Raw genomic sequence first — 19,734 nt, 5'->3', positions numbered from 1 at the left:
CTCAGGACCCTGGAGAGCGGCCGACGAAACGCTTAATCGATCATCTTACGTCACCCAGCGTTGGAAGAAAGCCAACGATTGATAAAATTCCGAACATTTCAAACGTTATTATGGAGTGTAAAATACAGTCTGCTGCAAGTTGCTGTCAAAGATCTACTGATATAGCTCAAACAAGCTTCAGCTCAACAAGATACAGATTTCAAATACACCATGTTTTATAATGACCTATTTAAATGAACATGTAAAAACTTATATAAGCCACATCTGAAATATGCAAGCAGATGTAAGAGATTTACAGATGTACAAATGTGTCTAAAACGTCTTCCAGCTTAATTTTCTTAAGCAGTTCAGAAAAAAACAAACATGAACAGACTGCAACTTTGGCACATTTTTAAAAATAAGAATTAACAATTGTAGTGATTTGGCCATGTGTTATTTGTTTATTTAGGAAAAAAAAGTAGTTTAACTGGAAGCCTTTGGATATATTGACATCATTATAGAAGATAGCTAGAGAATTAATAACTGAATAACAGAAAGAGCACTGATTAATTCAGATATTACTAATAGATGTCAGAGGGTGGGAGAAAATGTTGCACTCTCCTCTCATACTGAGCAGCTATGTCACACCAAAATAGACAGAGACAGCTTTATCTATGCTCTGAGGTGTCAGTTTGTTTTTGCTATGTGCCATGCATTTTTTCTTACATATAAAGGCATGTGTACTAAAGCAACTGCGGGAGATTGACTCATCACTAGCCGGCTGTGTAGGAGGGAAAGACAGAAGGGGACACATTTTCTCATGAAAAATAGAGATGGAGACATTGAAGATGAGGAAGAAAGGATAGAGAATGGTGTCAAATCTGAGTGAAAGAGATTGAATGTCTGTCTTTTCAACTGTTGAGATGTCGTTTGCCTTTCTATGCCATTTCTGTGACTTATTGGGTATCTTTTTTAACGATCTTTCCTTCTCAACCCATGTTTCGCTCTTACACTCCTTTGCCTAATTTGGTGTTCTTTGTCAAAAATCACCAAACTTTTATTAAATCCAATATCTTGCAATTATATAGGATAATGAAGAGTTTATAAGTAGTTATACTAAGTATAAATATAAGGTGGGGACTGTGCAGTAAAAATCTCCACAAAAACTGAAAAATTTAATGTATATTTATAGCCTATTATTATGTAACTGTGCCCCGGCGCTGCAGCATAATATGGCTGCCCACTGCTCCGGGTGTGTGTGTGCACTTTGGATGGGTTAAATGCAGAGCATGAATTCTGAGTATGGGTCACAATACTTGGCTGTATGTCATGTCACTTTTGCTTTTGGACTGGAGTCATGACTTTTACTTGAGGATTATTGTGATGTTTTTATCCGCTGTTTGAACTCTCGTTTTGATGGCACCCAAATTCATTTCTGCGATGCGGATATCGCTCTATGATGCCTCATTGTAAGGTGAGAAATATTGGCACTCTGTGTGGTTACCACGGTAACAGGCATTTTGGATGTGAAGAAGCAGAGATAGCTGAGGAGTGTGGGAAAAAGAAAAGTGGAGACTCAATTGGTGTGTGTACTGTATGTGTGTGAAAGTGTATAAAAGCGATAGTCAAAAGAGAGTGCTGCTGGGTTCACAGAAACCATGTTAAAGGATTTTGCCTTTATGACCCCAAAAAGAACGAGAGGCCCTCTGTGGTAACACATTATGTTACATTACTGAACTTCATGGCTGCTCTTTTTCGTGTGCGATGCTGTCCAGCTGCAGCTGTTTGAGTGGGAGCCTCTTCTAGTCTAATAGCTGGTGGTTAGAGTTCATTCAAGCCCTGTTTCTTGGCTCTCAAACAGCCTTTGATTCCTTCAGTATGGCCCCTCAGGCTTTGAAGTTCACTAAGGATCCAAATGGATTTGAAGTGGAGTCTCCGTCTGCAGGGCAATCTTAGAGAGTGGCAGTGGCCAAATGACCTCTGTCTTATTGGTACCTTGTAAGCTTCTCTTTCCCTGTTCTTATGCCACCGAATTGTGCTTTTAAATAAAGATTTGTGTTCATAAATGCTAAGAAATTTAAGCCTTGCAGATTTAAACATATTTCTCAATGGCTGATTTCATAAATTTAGATGCTTAGCTGAATGGATGCCAGTAAATAATGCAAGTAAATTCCATCAATAATTACAACAGAGTTTCTGATTCCCTGTCACTTTGTATCCTCACAGGAAGAGTGTTCTAGTCAGAAAACAATGGCTTGTATTTTAACTGATATACAGCCAAAATGAATTCTGCAGGTTTATAGAGAAACATAAAACATTTCTTTATATGTCATTCTGTGTGTTCCAGAGAGAGATCAATCAAGTATCACACATCTCTATGTGCAGACAGAGAAAGCTTAGGTAGAAAACCATATGTTACAGTGGACAGAAACTGCTTATGTTTAAGCATGCAAAAATAATCAACTCCTTAGTTCTCGGAGACTATTGGTGTTGTCATGGAAACAGATTCCACCTTAAAGCTGGGTTGTGGAGAGTGAAGGAAATAAAAAAACACAGAAAATGGTGGAAACCTGATTTTGCTAAGAGAGGTTTATATAGGATTGATGAGTAATGTTAAAGTACAAAAATGAAGTGGAGAAAGCAAAGAGGTATTTCTTAAAGCATGTTGGCCATTATATAGAGATGCACCATACTAATTAGTAAGAGAAATGAAACTGGTTGCTTTAGGCATTTTAGACCCTATTTGTGGTCCTGTACCAGGTTGGCAGGTTTGGCCATATACAAGAATAAAAGAATAAAGTTCAAGGTAACCTGAAAATCCTGACCTTGCTCTTGTTTATTCTCTTACTTGGAGGAGCATGTTTGCCTGTGTACTTCTGGAGCAGCTCCACTCAATGAAAATCTCGACATGGGGTCCTTGTGCCACTCTGCCCCGTCTCCTCAATTAGGTCTCCAAGCAGCTGCATTGTCATGGAGACCAATGTAAGCAATATAGAGCCTGTCAGATATTCAGTCAGATTTCTGAATACAACCATAGAGCAGATTGGGAATAAATGTCTCAGGTCATAATGATAATGACACAATGTAGAACTAATGATGAAACCAAAATAAACAAATATTAATACCTTGTATATCCCAGTCCTTTACACAAACTAGCCATTTGCCCCCTTTCATCTCTGTGTAAAATAAGCACATTTTGTTAATATTCTAAGTAGTGAATAAGGATTTTTTTTTTTAAACATATCAGGAAAAATTTTAACTTTTTATATATTTAAGAAAAAAAAATTCTTTGTTAACCACATTGTCAATTTGTTTGTATTTGTATTTATGATTGTGGGATTCTACAGGCAAGAATATGCTGACTTGAAATTATTACAAGACCAGCATAGAACTGAGAAAGAGAAGAAAGACTGCAAGTTTATTAAAATAAATTACAAGTCATTTTTCCTTAAGTCACTCAAGAAGATGTTTTAAAAATATCTGTATTGATTGTTACTGAAATTATCTGTTATTTTAGAAGAAGGTCAAATTGCATGCACATATTAAACCTGATATGACCATAGAGAATTGTGCATTAAATTATTACGGATGTTATATTTAGTGAGTGAGTAATACAAACTATCCCTGTTTCAATGTAAGACAAAAACACTTTATTTTAATGTATCTCTTTAAAAGCATGTACAATGTTTAATATTTAAACAATATTATAGGTGTAAGTGACTGAAGGAGACATCAAGCCCTTCTTCACACATCCTCAGGAGCTTATTAGTGATTCCACTTCTGACCTACAGCCATTTAGTGCCCTTGAGCCAGCTGCTGAATTCTAGCATTCTCCAGGACAGCTAGTTTGCAAACTAATACCGTATTTCACTTAAGGTATTGATGACTGTATAAATACAGGAGAAAAGATGGTTTGTTATAGTTATTAATATGCAAGAAGATCTGAATGGCATTATGCAACTGTCCTTTCATTCACCCTCATCTGCAACCTTGTTGTCAAAACAGAAAGTTAATTCAGCCAAACACCCTAAGTAGACCATTTCTCACTAATTTAGTCTGCTTTTTTCCTTCCTGCTTTTGTTCAGTTTTGTACTTTATTTTCACTCTCTGCATCACAATTCTCCAGACTATGACACACAGATATGAGGATGGCAGCTCACTCGTTCCAAATGGCCTTTGTTGCGACAAGCTGAGGTCAGGTGGGTCAGAGTAGCATTGTTCAATCTGCCAAAATCAAAATATCCCCTTGCATCCCTCCAGAATAATCACCCCCATGATCATTTTTTCCCCAAGACCATTGAAATAAAGTTGATTGTATTTGTAAAGCTTAGTTTCTATGGAGAGGCTGAATTATAATCGAAATGAGGAACAAAAACAGGAAGGAGAGCTACAGATGGAAATATATGTCTGTCTTCCTCTCAGAAAGCAATTACTTCTATGTACAGTATGCATGTATGTGACAAGGTCACAGAGACCTCACTAATGCAATTGGGTGCATGTGTGTGTGTCTGGCTGGGCTGGTTGGATTACAAGAGAATGAGAAACTGCATCAGTTTGGGGTAGGTAAAATAGGGTCAATACAATTTTCTTTCATGCAATATATTTATTTTTATGTAACCCTTTTACAGTAATAAAAGCACATTGTAAGCAACTCACACAAGGATCCATTGTCAAAAACTTACACAATTCTATTCTTTTATATAATCATTATAGCTCAGTTTTAAATATTTTTAGAAACTATATGATCTCTTCGGGAAAAAGTTGTTTAGATTTTTCTTATAGAACATTTAATATTTTATGTAGAGTCAGTGTTAGCTGAGTGATTTTTCTCCAGGATGCAGTGCAATAATTGTGCTGTGTATAGAACTCTCAGGCGAAATCCCAGCCTTTATCACAGAACGATCACTGTAATTGTGTCGTAATTGTATACTGTCAGACTGAGAAATGTGTATAGAGCTATTTTGAATAACAGGGATCTTTTTCTCCAACATGCTCGGCTCCTCTGGCCACAGCACTGTTATTGCACATTAAACATAAAAGTCAAATATGAAAACAAATGCATGATTAATTTACATTTGGCGTTTTGCAGCCATGAAAATAATTAAAATTCTGGTTTCACTGAAATGGGAATTGGCAGAACATTTGCCCTGATCATTTTGAAAGATGATCATTCTACATGTAGTTTGTCCTTTCAAATTGCCATTAAAATGCACTGGACAAGACAGGAAACTATTTCACTGCTAATCAGTTTATTAGAGAACACTTTTATATTTTATTATAATAATTAGAATTTTCCAGTAAACCAATGCAGTTGTGTGTCCAATTAGTTCATGCGTGCTTACAGGAGATCGTTTATTGTCTTGTACAGTGTAAGGGTCATGTACAGTAATAAAAACTATACATTTATTAAGACTTCCATCGTGAGGGACAAAGGTTTGTTTTGGAAGCTTATAAGCTCTTTTTATTTATAATGCACATTTTTGTTGCTTTACTTGGTTTGTTGTGTTTTAATCTGGTCCTGTTGTGATTTTATTATCCAGTTCTTTGAACACATTACAGAATCAATTTCCTCTCCAGTATTTTGGAGAATTTATTCATAGGTCTCCCCCTACAAACAAAAAGGGTCAAATCTGAGGGGGAAATGGTAGCAGATTAAATGTGTAGTAGTATGGATGTCCACAGATGTTGCAGATGTTTCACTGACTGAAAATACAGAGAAGCAAATTCATCCAATCATGGGAACATCAGGAAGTAATTTCCCAGTGCACGAAAGATCAACTTTATGAGATTTGCCTTAAGCACAAGAGGAAATGATAATCAATTTCTCTGTTAAAATCTAAATCGTTATATGGGGATTACAAAAGCTAAAGCAAGCATCTAATAGCATTAAAATGAATCATGAAATGTTGAGGATCAGAAGATGCTGCATAGTGAACACACAAGCTTTTTTTTCATGTTGTTGCCATGGAGATGTTCCTTGAACACATCTTTAGCCTGTATATGGATTAGTTGCCCTATCGATGCCCTTGTCACAATGTGAACAGGACAGTTTGTCTTTTTGGTGTATAAATCAGTATTAAAGAATTATGTCGCATAATCAAAGTTTATTGTCTAGTGCAGTGTTAGGGTCATGTATAAGTAATAAAAACAATGTACACTATCAGACCATAATGAGGACAGTAATTCAATTTTCATGTCTTGATCAAATACATAAGTAGTGCATGTTTAGAGATAAAAAGTATGGAAGAGTGCAATAGGATGCAGAAGTGGGTCTATTTAAAGACTTTTAGATTTTTATTTTAAGAACACCATGTCATGTCTGAGATGCTGTAAAAGATGAAAGATGCAGTCATACACATTAATCCAGTGCATGTTTAAATAGAAAATCACTGGAAAAGTATAACACAGTCAAAAGCAAAACCATGAGGCGTGAGCAGTAAAATAGGAAAAAAAAAAACTAAAGCTAGCAAGGCATTTTTTAAAAGCTGAATTACTTTTAAGACCTTATGAGATGCTGCAAAAGACACAAGATGCATGCACAATGGTAAGGGGTGTATAGGTGTCCTGTTCCTGGAGGGCCACTGTCCTGCTGAGTTTAGCTCCATTCCTAATTAATCACACCTGAACCAGCAAATAAAGGTCGCTAGACTAGAAAGTGGAACACTAGAAACTTGTAGGCAAGTGTGTTGAAGCTGTTTGGAGCTAAGCTCTGCTAACTCTGGTCAGACTCTTTCATCAAGTGCATGTTCACATAGAAAAACTGTAGAAAAGTAGCACAGTCAAATGCAAAAACATGATATGCACGCAGTGAAATGGGAAAAACAAAAGGGAACTTGCAAAACACTGCAAATCACAGTGGTCAGACATGTATGTCTAACGCACGTTGACATAAAATAATAGAAAAGCTTCACAGTGGAATGCAAAACATATTCCATGTAAATAGCCCTACTACTAAATATAGAGTTTGCCAGACTTTTCCTTGCCTTCAATTTTGCTTTCAGACACGGAAATCATTAACCTTGCAGAGCGTTTTATGAACATTTGTGATTCTGTGTGACAAAGTTCACCCACTAATTAGCCAGTAATTGACCTCAGTCACAGTAGTACCCCCATAACTTGGGCCTCACATCAGGAACAGGGCGATGTTAAGGGCTACAGAGGAGATCTGCACTGGCAGAGGAGGCGCTGGCATTTGGATAATTGCTGTCAAATCTAATTAAAGTTCCTCGATGGGATGACGTAGAATCACACAGAGGATTTTGCAACTATCTCAGCTCTTTAGCCACTTTTCTCTTACACTGTCTATCAAAGAAATAGGTTTGCAATGTGTATTTTGTGACTTTCTTTATCAGAGAAAAGAGTAGAGGAAGTGCACTGCGTTGGAGTGAATCTGATTGTTATAATGGACAAGAAAAACAGTAGGTCCATTGGAGGGCCATCTCTACTGGCCATCACTATCCATATGAATAAATAAATTAATGGGATTACTATGTGCATTAAAGTTTCCTTGCAGAGGAGCTTAGAGGTTGTTGAGATACATGGGCCCTTGATTGACAACACAGACTGAAAGTGTCTTACAAAAGAAGAAGAAATGGACATTTGATATTCTCCTGAAAAGGTCAGGAAATGAATTTTGATAGACTGAAAGGGTAGCAGCTCTTTGGCTTTGTATTTACTTAGTACAATCAGACTACAGACAGCTGGCACTGTGTACATTTAAGAATAATTTTGCCTGAAATATAATAAAGTAATTAGTAGGCAGGATTATGAAAGTCAGACAATGATTTCTGTGTAATTATTTGAAGCGTTTAGAAAGGTTATAAAGCACAATTGTGTCAATGAGACTAATGGAAATACTGTAGCTCCCTATTATAGAAATGAACTATTCTGTTTAATAATGATTGTTTTCATCTTTTTTTTTCTTTTTTCTTTTTCTTTTTTTATGTGAAAGGTGAAAAGTCCTTTAAAGCCCAATACTAAAACCATATAATCATCAGTATTTTTATTGCACCAGTCTAAACAGTACAGGAATTGCAGCTTCAAAATTTCCCCGAAGCCAAAAAGGAGTGGGGGTGAGTAATATTGTTTTTATAGAAACCAATGACCAGGAATGTGGTAATTGAGACACTGATGAGTGTGAATGTGACACAGCCTAGAAGACACAAATAAAGCATCAAACGAAAAGATGTGTCATCTGTCTCGTGTACTGAATGTTCCTGTGGACACGTACATGACCTCTTGCCTCAGAAAATTGTTGCCATTAACAATGTGTTGCCCTGAGCAACACTGGCAAGTGAAAACGGCCCATTTATCTTTTCTCCAGAGACAATGCAGCAATGAGATGTGTTAAGTCATGTGCTACAAGAGCGAGGACATGACAAGTGGCACTTTTACAGCGTCAGGAGCGGATATAGAGACATGCATATTAGACTTTAAAATTATACTGTTTAAAAATTAGTTTAAATTAACCTAATTTTATAGAGAATTAAAAAAAACTGAATTAGCATGTATATGAACAGTGAAATTATCATCTATGATTTAACTGTTTTTTATTCAAGACAAAAATATTAAAATTATTAAATATTGCTGAATCCACCTTAATACATTAATTCTATAATTTATGCCAACAAAAAATGTTATGGGTTAAATCTAGAAGAAATAGCACATCAGTGTCAGCGCAACAGTCATCAGTTGTGGCCTAATGGTTAGAGAGAACCCAAAGGTTGTGGGTTTGAGTCTAGTACCAGAAGGGATTGTAGGTGGGGGAGTGAATGTACAGTACAGTGCTCTCTCCCACCTTCAATACGAAGACTGAGGTGCTCTTGAGCAAGGCACCAAACCCCCAACTGCTCCGTGGGCGCCGCAGCAAAAAATGGCTGCGGTGTGTGTGCACTTTGGATGGGTTAAATGCATCATTTAATTCTGAGGAAAGGAAAGCTCGACAGACACACAGCGTGACAGTGATGTGAAGTTATTGCTCTGTCTCATTGTGAATTGTGTTGGTCATGCCTCATAATTCACTTTTGCCTGTCTAAAGCCCAGCAGAGTTAGAGGCAGCTTAATAGATGCAGGGCAGCAGGGAAAGCACCATTTACCCTTACAGATTACCAATGAGAACGTTGCACTCACAATTCTTCTCCCGTCTCCAGCTCTGCTTAGCAAATTTGAAGCTTTCTAACAGAGGTATAATAATAAAAGAGCAAAAAACTATTTACTCAAATGTACCTTTTGTTTACTACAAACAAGTCTTCTGTAAAAATAGATAAAAGATAAGCAAACATTAAACTATTATATTTTATTATATTTATTATCTAAATTAATTGTAGTTTTTTTTCTGCAACCATACACTGGACAGGCAGTTATGTTATGTTATGTTATGTTATGTTATGTTAAGATTTTTATTTTTTATGAATTTTTTTTTTTTTTTTTGCTTTACTTTTTGCATTGCATTGCTTTGTTTTGTTTTGCTTTGTGTAAAATAATTAATGTGTTCTAAAAATGTAAGGCAAATCACAAAGCAGAAAGAATAAGAAGTTCCTTTTCAAACATGTCATGGTATGTGTGAAATCTGTTCACTATTACTGAGCTGTCACCACTCAGTCCAACTCCGGTGTTTATAAAACACTGTCTAAATATTTGAGCTGTTGTAAGAGGAGGTTTATGGTTACCAAGGAAAAAAATCTTTGTGGGTTTACAGTGGACATGTTATCTTAATTGCTTTACAGAAAGCTCAGATCAGTCTCACTGTTTGTGCTATTCATGTGACACCTTGTTCACACTGACATCCGGAGGTCATTAGGTCATTGGTGGACTGTATAACTGGCCGTATAAATATGGTGTGTTGCCCACATGAAATCACCAGAAAGTGACACCTTGTTTAAAATGAATGACTTCCTGTAGCTTTGTCAGTGCAAATTGTTGTCAGTTGGAATACCCCTTTGTTAAGTAGTGTAGATGACTTAAGCTCTAACTTCTTTTTATGTTAATGGATTTTGTTGTATTTTGGGTTACCAGTCCTCTGAGACCTTTGCTGATATTAAATACTTATTTTTACAAGTTTCACAAGTTACTAATGGAGGAAGTGCAGTAATTACCAAAACTGGATTTAGTGTAACCTTGCAGAAAGAAATCAACAATCTCACAGCATCAGAATATGTTCAGTTATATTTAATAAGGATTATTCCAGTAGTTCCCTAAAGAATTAAACCCTCGTTTTCATTCTAACAATTAATTTTCTCTCTTTTCTAGAAAGTTTTTTTCATTCTGTAATTGTGCCTCTTCCCTCTCTCCTCATCTCTTTGTTCCTCTCTCCAAACCACACAATCCTGTAATGTCACTGACCACATATAATCAGGGGAGCAGTGGTCTCTCATATACACAGCACATTAACTCCACTGAAAAGATTACTGGAAGGAGAAGAGGAGACGGGATGATTAGAAAGATTCCACTTGATGGGCAGAAATAAGGGGAGGATGAATGAAAGATGTGGGAGAGTGGCCTGTGGAATCTCATCTAATAAACACACGCACACACAGCGTAATGAGGCAGAGTCCGATGCGTGCAGGCTGGTTATGGGTAAACATAAGTTTGCATACATTTCACCAGTCTACACACTACATGAGTAGTGAAATAAATTGCTCCATTTATGGTGAGACAAAGACGTGAAGGAAAACACTTACAGCCCTTTATCCCAGGGGCCCTATGTTTAAACAGAGTAATCGTTTATATTCATGTTACAATTAGTACCTCTCATTTCCTGTCTGAACCTCATGGCGAGTTTCTAGAATAATGGCTAGCAATGTTACATACCAGGAACTAAGTAAAGAGGATTTGGCACTAATTTGTGAATGCAGGAATAAACAAAGGGAACAATTACATAAATAAATGAAGATGCTTTGCGTCAAAGCTGAGCTGTACACCATACTCCAATATTGAATGTTGGTTTACTGTAGACAGCATACAATCAGTTTATAAAAAATTATGGATATAGGGTAACCTTGATATGCAAGTTAGAAAGAAAGAGAGAGAGTGAGAGACAGAGAGAGAGAGAGAAATCAAATAAATATTATTATCTTTTTTGATAAATAGTTTGAAACCAGTGTTTTTTTTTTTTTTTTTTTTTTTTTTTTTTTTTTTGCTGCATTAGTCAATGATTTATTTAGTCAGATGATTAGACCCTACTGTATTTTCCAGACTATAAGTCACTTTTTTTTTTTTTATAGTTTGGCTGGTCCTCCGACTTATAGTCAGGTGCGACTTATTTATCAAAATTAATTTGATATGAACCAAGAGAAATGAACCAAGAGAAATGAACCAAGAGAAAACATTACCGTCTGCAGCCGCCAGAGGGCGCTCTATGCTGCTCAGTGCTCCTGTAGTCTACCACTGAGCAGCATAGAGCGCCCTCTGGCGGCTGTAGACGGTAATGTTTTGTCTTGGTTCTTGGTTCTAAAAAAATGCGACTTATGGTCCAGTGCGACATATATATGTTTTTTTCCTCATCATGACGCATTTTTGGACTGATGCGACTTATACTCACGTGCGACTTATAGTACGAAAAATAAGGTATTTCAAAATCAGTTCATTTTGGAGACTGCCTAATATTAATTCTGTTTAAGAGCTATTTGAAATCCTTTTCATTGTCTAAGAAATAACAGGAAGTTAGAAAAGGCAATACTGTGTCTAAAATATAAGTTACTTAATAGTACCTGTTAACTGAACAATGTACAAAAGCAGTATCACACCTACAATAATGTTGCTGGCCTGAACATTACAGTGTCTGCCCCCTTCAGCTCAATGTCTTGTGCTTACAACCAAATCACAATCAGTCCTCGGTCCACAAATGAGTCCAACAAAATAATAGAAACCTGAATTTCCACTTTGAATATAGAAACCAACAATTGTAATAAAACAGTTTGTACTATTTTGTCTGTCCAAGTATTGGGGTTTTGCACAGCTTGTCACAGGAGTAGAGGACTCCTGCTAGGAGGCCATATGTACGGTTCTGGAGCATGGCATAGTGCTCACTGTTGGTGACACTGTTTGAAATGTAGCTGGGTGAGGAGAGACCAAAGCATTATGAAATAAGAGTGTCTATACTGTACTGACATCAGCACATTCAGAATACCTCCCTCATTCACTCATTTGCTCAGTGCATAGATCACCACAGCAACTTCAGTAAGGTCTCATCATCCGTTCTCTCACCTATCGCGAATGTGAACAGAATGCTGTAAAATGGAGCAATCAAATAGCTGTACTTTTTCGTCTGATACCAACCATACCTTTTTATGACTGTAAGTCACTGACTTAGTGTTACTCTCAGAGGTCGGCAACCTATGGTACGCTTGCCAACAGTGGCACGCAGAGGGATATTTGCTGGCATGCAAGCAACAGTGAAAACTGCATACTGACATACATTTTAAGGCTGCACGTACTAGGCAAGCAGTGCTTGTCAATGTCAGAATGACTGAGATGACCATTCAAATCAAAGTAGGCAGGGTTCGATTCGATCAGATTGGTGCTGAACAACCCAAAGAACCAAATTCCACAAAGAGATGCACAGCATGACCATCACATGTAAATCCATGGTAGTATTCACGAGCTAAAGACTTTCTTCGAATTGACGTCCCCGCACCTAAGAGGCAAGAACTAGAGATTCTTCTAGCCCCTTTTGACCTCTGTTTCTCACAGAAAATACCCTCATGTTCACAGAATGGCATGTATAGGCCTATATGCACCAAAATTATGTTAAAAGGACTTATGAGCAGCTTTAACTTCTATGCATAACTCTATATCATGTATAGAGTTATGTTTGACACATTTTTGTTTGTCTCACATTTGACTTTTAGGCATTGCTATTTGCTTTATGCGCTTAGCCATGCTTTTTGCCCGTTAATTCTTAGAGCGCCATTTCAGCGTGCTCTGGCTCGCATGCCATCCTCTAAAACCATGAGGAGACACGCCACCTAGTCTCGTCAAACTTTACTCTTTTCCTTTCCGTTGAGAGTTTTGTGTTCTGAAATAAGTTATGCCACAACGCCGTGTCTCCAAGTTCTCCTCGACTGTGTGACCGCCTCAAAACTTCAACCAGTCCAAAACTTCGCATCTTCAGCCAAAGCCCAACCATTGGCTTCTTAAGGCGTCACTTCAACAAATGAACTTCCAGCCAATTGGCAACCTCTGGAAACTCCCTTTTCTGCAATGATGACAACAAGGGGACCCCTTGAATGAGCAACACAAGTACAGTAACTCCAGATCCTAGCTGGACTGGTGCATTTAATATCAAATTTAACCTCATTGAGGAACTTAATGTGAGGGTTAATTAAGTGATTGACGGTTATTCAGGTCAATGCAATTGCACATATTGCTGTCAATTTGGGATTTCACATATAAAAAAATAATAATAAATAAAATAAAAAAATCCAATCCCAAGGCTGTACTTAGCTTGTTTATTCAGGTATGAAGTGGGTTAATCTGGTTTAATTAAATCGCCCAGATTTTCTTTTAACAGGAAAAATAGACAAAATCTCAGATCAGGCAGTCCTGACTCACTGGCAATCATGGTTGAAAAGCAGAAACTATTAAGTGGCCCAAGGGGAGGAATTATGTGAAAGTGACTCCGCATTTCAGTCCAGTTGAGATCCCTTTTGAGGTTGCTGTGTTTATGTAATTGCATTTGTACATGCATAAATGACTCCTTGTCCAAAGACATTTGAAAATGCAGTGCTGGGGTATAGCTTCATGTGTAGAACATAAGGGATTTTGAACCAGAATATTTTAGAATCATTATGATAATACTACAGTTTTTATTATCAAACTATTATAGTTTCTATAGTTTCAATTTTGAGCAGAAAAAATAATTGTATTTTTATATTTTCTATTTCATTTTAATTGTAGCTAATATTTTAGTAACTTTGTGTTTTTAAATGTTTTATGTATGGCTGGTCTATGAGAGAGCAAAGTTTAAATGCTTTGTAAACACTTATTCTTCTTATAGTGTGGCAGTATTTTGGCCTTCGACCTGCGTCTCCAAGGTGCCCCTCTCAAACTGCCAGTCACTAGCAGGAGAAGCCAGGCAGGGCACTGTAGCGGTCAGACCCCCTCCCTCACTGGCTGCTGATCGTCTGTCAGCCAACAGCATGCTAAAACACAAGCACAAGAGAGAGAGAGCAAGATCAAATAGAGCTTATCGGTCCTACTAAATTACCCAACATTAAAAAAAGTGAAAATGTAATGCACTTCAGTCAATATGTTAGTGACATTTAAAATAAAATACATTATAAAGAAAAATTAGGCATGCTTGGAACAATGCAAATAATTAAACTGTTCTTTATTTAATATTGTTTAAACTAAAACAACTAACATTACATTTACATTTACATTACATTTATTCATTTAGCAGACACAATGATATATAAGTGCTATAACAAGTCTTAGTTAGGTAAGGTTAATACAGTACATGTAGCATGGGCTTTTAAATAATATAATAAATAAAAAGAAAACAAATAGAATAAAAAAAAGAATAGAGCAAGTTAGTGTTAGAGGTCTTTACACAAACACACAAACACGCACGCACACACACACACACAATTGCATGATAAATGAAAAGAAAATAGAATACAAAATGATTAGAAAGGTAGTTAGATTTTTTTTTTTTTTTTTTTTGTTAAGAATAGAATTAGAATAGTGAGTGTTAAAGTTAGAGAGTCAAATAAAATGGAAGAGATGTGTTTTAAGCTGATTCTTGAAGATGGCTAAGGACTCAGCTGCTCGGATTGAGTTGGGGAGGTCATTCCACCAGGAGGGAACATTTAATTTAAAAGTCCATAAAAGTGACTTTGTGCTTCTTTGGGATGGCACAATCAAGCGACGTTCACTTGCAGAATGCAAGTTTATAGAGGGCACACAAGTCTGAAGTAACAAATTTAGGTAAATGGGTGCAGAGCCAGTGGTAGTTTTGTAGGCAAACATCAATGCCTTGAATTTTGTGCAAGCTGCTATTGGTAGCCAGTGCAAATTGATAAACAGAGGTGTGCTGTGTATTCTTTTTGGCTCATTAAAAATTAATCTTGCTGCCGCATACTGGATTAATTGTAAAGGTTTGACAGAACTGGCTGGAAGACCTGCCAAGAGAGCATTGCAATAGTCCAGCCTGATCAGAACAAGAGCTTGAACAAGGAGTTGTGCAGCAATTTTCCGAAAGAAAGGGCTTGATCTTCTTGATGTTGAATAAAGCAAATCTGCAGGACCGGACAGTTTTAGCAATGTGGTCTGAGAAAGTTAGCTGATCATCAATCTTAACTCCAAGGCTTCTAGCTGTTTTTAAATGAGTTTTTAAATGTCTGTTAGACAAGCTGGATCATCAGGATGGAATGAGAGGTAGACAATAACATAACATCTACATAATCTTCAAAATAACAGGCGAAAATTTTAACTTGTACACTATTAAACATTTTTATCTTTAAAAATATTTCTAAAGTAATTTAATTTAGCTTTAATGGGTGGTGTTTTGTTTTATTGTATTTTTTATGCATTTAGGACAATGTAAAGAAATACTGCCCTCTAGAGTTATTTGACACCTAAATTACAGTTTTTTGTTTTGTATTGATTTTTCTGTTAAATACATTAGGTTACACTTTATTTTAAGGTGTCCTTGTTACAATGTAATTATGCATTTAGGTACTGTGTAATATTATTTAACTTTGGTTGGGGTCAGGATTAGAGATTGACTTAGGGTTACTTGCATAATTTATTGTTATTATAACAGTAAGTACATGTAACGTGTAACAAGGACAATTTAAAATAAAGTGCTACCCATTTATTTAGTAACTTATTTGTTGTTTGCTTTTCTTTTTAATCTTTCTTTCTTTCTTTCTTTTGGATCCAAATCCAGGTTCTTTCTGCGTTTCTCACCTTTGCTTTCTTTTCCTAAGTACATTGTAAAATGGCCAAATATAGTATAGAAATGCACTTCTAAGTCAGGTCCGTCAGTGCCTGGAGCATGTCCACTAGAAAGCTTGTTTGTGACAAGCCAGACAAAACCAGGACATGCAGTCCTTAAGGTGACAGCTCCAGGGACTCAGTATTACATGAGACAACATTTTAATTTGCCCTTGGCCAGGAGCTGCTCTGGAGAACAGTGTGTGTAAAAAAATACCAGAGATCCCTCTTCATTGATGCCATGTCCTACAGAAACACACTCAAGTGTCATATTCACCCCAAAATCATTATTATTATTTTGTTTAGTTTTTTTTTTTGCATCTTTTACCCACCTCATGTCCTTCCAAACTGTTGGTAATCAAACAGTTTAGAGTCCGAGTGACTTTAATAGTATTTTTCTCCATATTTAATGGGAACCGATATTCTTTTAAATATCTTCTTTAGTGTTCCACACTAGAAATGACAGTTATGGAATGACACGAGGAGGAGCAAATTATATCAGAATTATCTATTTTTGGGTGAAAACTGATACTTTTAAAGCATTAGGTATCATAATGAATATGTTTCACAGCATTTATTAATTTAGATTGATGCTAATTTATAAATATTGTTCACTGATATAGCCTGTTGAGTTACCATCATTTACTGAGCGGCGGAGGAAAAGCTGCTCACCCCTGATGTGTCATCTGCTGTTAAGCCAGATCTCCAGAAAAGCAGAAGGCATGTCTGAGTGAGAAGACAGAAGGTTAGAGGTGGGGGGAAGAGGGAATGAATTATTCTAAATAGCTGCCCATGCTGGGTGAATCTCAGTTTGGATACTAATCTTACTACATATCAGTATTGGAATTATTAAATTCAAACATGGTGCATCCCAATTCTCTGTGTCAGATTTCATGACATTGATAGCAAGCATCACTGGTTCCTCTTGGAATATAGTGCATGAGTTGGTTGGACTTTTTTTTTATTGAACATTTTGCAAGAAAACTACATCATACAAATAAAATAAAATAAGTCAACAGTAAAATAAGGGGGTATACATTCTGTTTTTGACAGAGTAAATGTATACACCTATATCTTTATATTCACATATAAGTATAAAGTCAATGATTGTTAACATTACAGTATTCAGTCCATTTCTTCCAGTATTTTTGAAATAATTCCTTTTTTTAAGCCTCAAAATGAAAGTCTATTCCTCCATATTGTATATGTCTTTGACGATTTCTAACCATTCACCAAATGAGGGGTTGTCTTGCTTATATCAATGCCAGGTAATTACATGCAATACTTAATATATTTACAAGATACTCATCTCCTTTCAGCACAATGTGTGCAAAGTTTCCAAGATACAAAGTTGTGAAATCTCTTGGTATTTCATATCCTAAGATCTTTTTAAACTCCAACAAAACCATGTCCCAGAAAGGTCATATTTTTGCACAGCTCCAGAATACATGAAGATGGTCAACATTGACCCGACCAAACATTCTCCAACACAGTTGTGGTGTGGATAATTGTTTGCTTTTAATTTTGGGATTAATGAAGAAACGTACCAAATTTTGCCCTGCAAACTCTTTCCTTTTCAATTCTAGAAAACTTTTCAATTTCCTTTGTGCTACAAAGGTGCACAATGCTGTTTGTATGGACACTTTTTGAAGCAGTATGAATTGGTGTTTTATGAATCTGTGTTTATCAAAATATCATTTAAAAGTAAACTGTATAATTTGTGTATGTAAGTTTATGCAGTTTATAAAACTAAGAAAACATACATTAATCTAACTTTAAATTTAAATCAGGCTGAAGTATATTTTTTTAAATGCATTCATTTATATATAATTTTAATACATAAAGTACACTAAAATGCCCCAGAAATTGGAACATTTTAAAATGCATTAATTTCCCATGATTGAGTGTATTGCTTTCAAAGAGTATTATTCTAATGTTAAACAATATTATACTGTACCAAGGATAATCAGTATTTAGCTTGCCTTGCCTTGCCTTGCATCCTTAGCAGTTCACACAAGTTTTCTGTCTTCAGAAATACTATGTGTATCTGATAACATCCACATTTGAGATGTAGACAGTTCAGCTGCCAGGAGTTTTGTGCATGTCCAGCAAACTGTCAATCTCAATCCAGGGAGGATCCCACTGGACTTCAGGGGTTGCCTGTTGGACTCTTTCCCTCTTGAATGCCCTATCTGGACACACATGCAATTTCTCCCTGAAAAGCATGAGTAAACATCACAGATATTTGATACAGAGAGCAATGTAACTCAGAAGTAGTCAATGAAATTAACAGACTGAATAATAGAAAGCACTGCTTATTAAAAAATCTAAAATGTTCATTATTTACTAACCCTCAAAGTTCAAAATGACATGAGTGAGAGAAAAAGCACCAGAAGAATCAAGATGATACAAAGCCCTGACACCCAGACCAATGATCCTGGATAACAAAGTTCATAAGGACAGTTATAGCATAGAATGCCGAATTCAATATCTGTATCTCATACCTGTAAATTTGTTTTCATCTTTTGAGTTATCTATGGATTTAGTTAGTCACATGTTAATAATGAAAACTATTGTCTTTAAATCAGTGTGATTTGGATCTACATTATTGACAATGATGTTTTTACAGCTCACATTGATATTGATGCTGTTGCTTGTCTTGTTTTCAACAGGACTCTCACACCAGTACAATCCACTGTTCTTATAGTCAATGTCAATTAAATTACATTCTTTAGACCTGATTCTGGGCCATTTAACTGTAAACATCCAGATCTCGTTTTAGCTCCTTGAAGCCTCCTCAGTATCTAGCCTGTCGAATTAATACCTTTAACTGAGCAGTGAAGGGTGAAATATTCCTCCCTGAAGTGTTGTCTGCTGTCAGGCTGGACCTCTAGAGCAGCGTCTGAGTGAAAATCTTTGACTTATTCATTCCAATCCATATCTTGACATGCTCCATGTGAAAAGGGCGAAATACAGCACTGAAAATTAAATAATGCAACAATGTTAAACTCTTAAATCTTTTTCTCTCCGAGTACATTGTGGAGTTTATCCATTAAACCAGGCTAAACTTAGGATAAACATTGATCAAATAGATTGTGTTTTAAAGCTGATTCCTAAACAGTCATATGATTTATGTTAATAAGTTTTATATTAAAAACTCATCTAAGTAACCAGAAGCTGACAGAAGTCCCATGTTTTCCTTTAGTGCAGAGTCTTTTTCTAGAGAATACACGTGCTATACAGATATAATAATCAGAATATCTAGAATAACAATTATAGGCCTTTCTTTACTCTGCCTTTTATGCTAGCTAGCGATGATCTGATCTTGCCGGCAGCCATATCACCCTGGAGCCAAAGACTGGTTGCCCACAGAAACTAAGCATGGCTGAGCCTGGTCAGTACCTGGATGGGAGACCTCATGGGAAAACTAGGTTGCTGCTGGAAGAGGTGCTAGTGAAGCCAGCAGGGGGTTCACACCCTGTGGTCTTTGTGGGTCCTAGAACCCCAGTGTAGTGATGGGGACACTATACTGTCAACAAGCACCGTCCTTCGGATGAGACGTTAAACCGAGATACTGACTTTTTATAGTAAAATTCCCAGGATGTCTTTCGAAAAGTGTAGAGGTGTGACCTTGGCATCCTTGTTAAATTTGCCCATTGGCCTTGACCATCATGGTCTCCTCTCCACCACTAAGCTGGTGTGTGGTGGGCGTTCTGGCTCACTATGGCTGCCGTCGCATCATCCAGGTGGATGCTGCACACTGGTGGTGGATGAGGAGATACCCCCTGACAATATAAAATGCTTTGAGTGCCTAGA

The sequence above is a fragment of the Carassius gibelio genome, chromosome B6 (genome assembly GCF_023724105.1).
Source record: "Carassius gibelio isolate Cgi1373 ecotype wild population from Czech Republic chromosome B6, carGib1.2-hapl.c, whole genome shotgun sequence".
In the NCBI taxonomy this organism is placed as follows: Eukaryota; Metazoa; Chordata; class Actinopteri; order Cypriniformes; family Cyprinidae; genus Carassius; species Carassius gibelio.
This window is presented reverse-complemented; position numbering follows the sequence as displayed.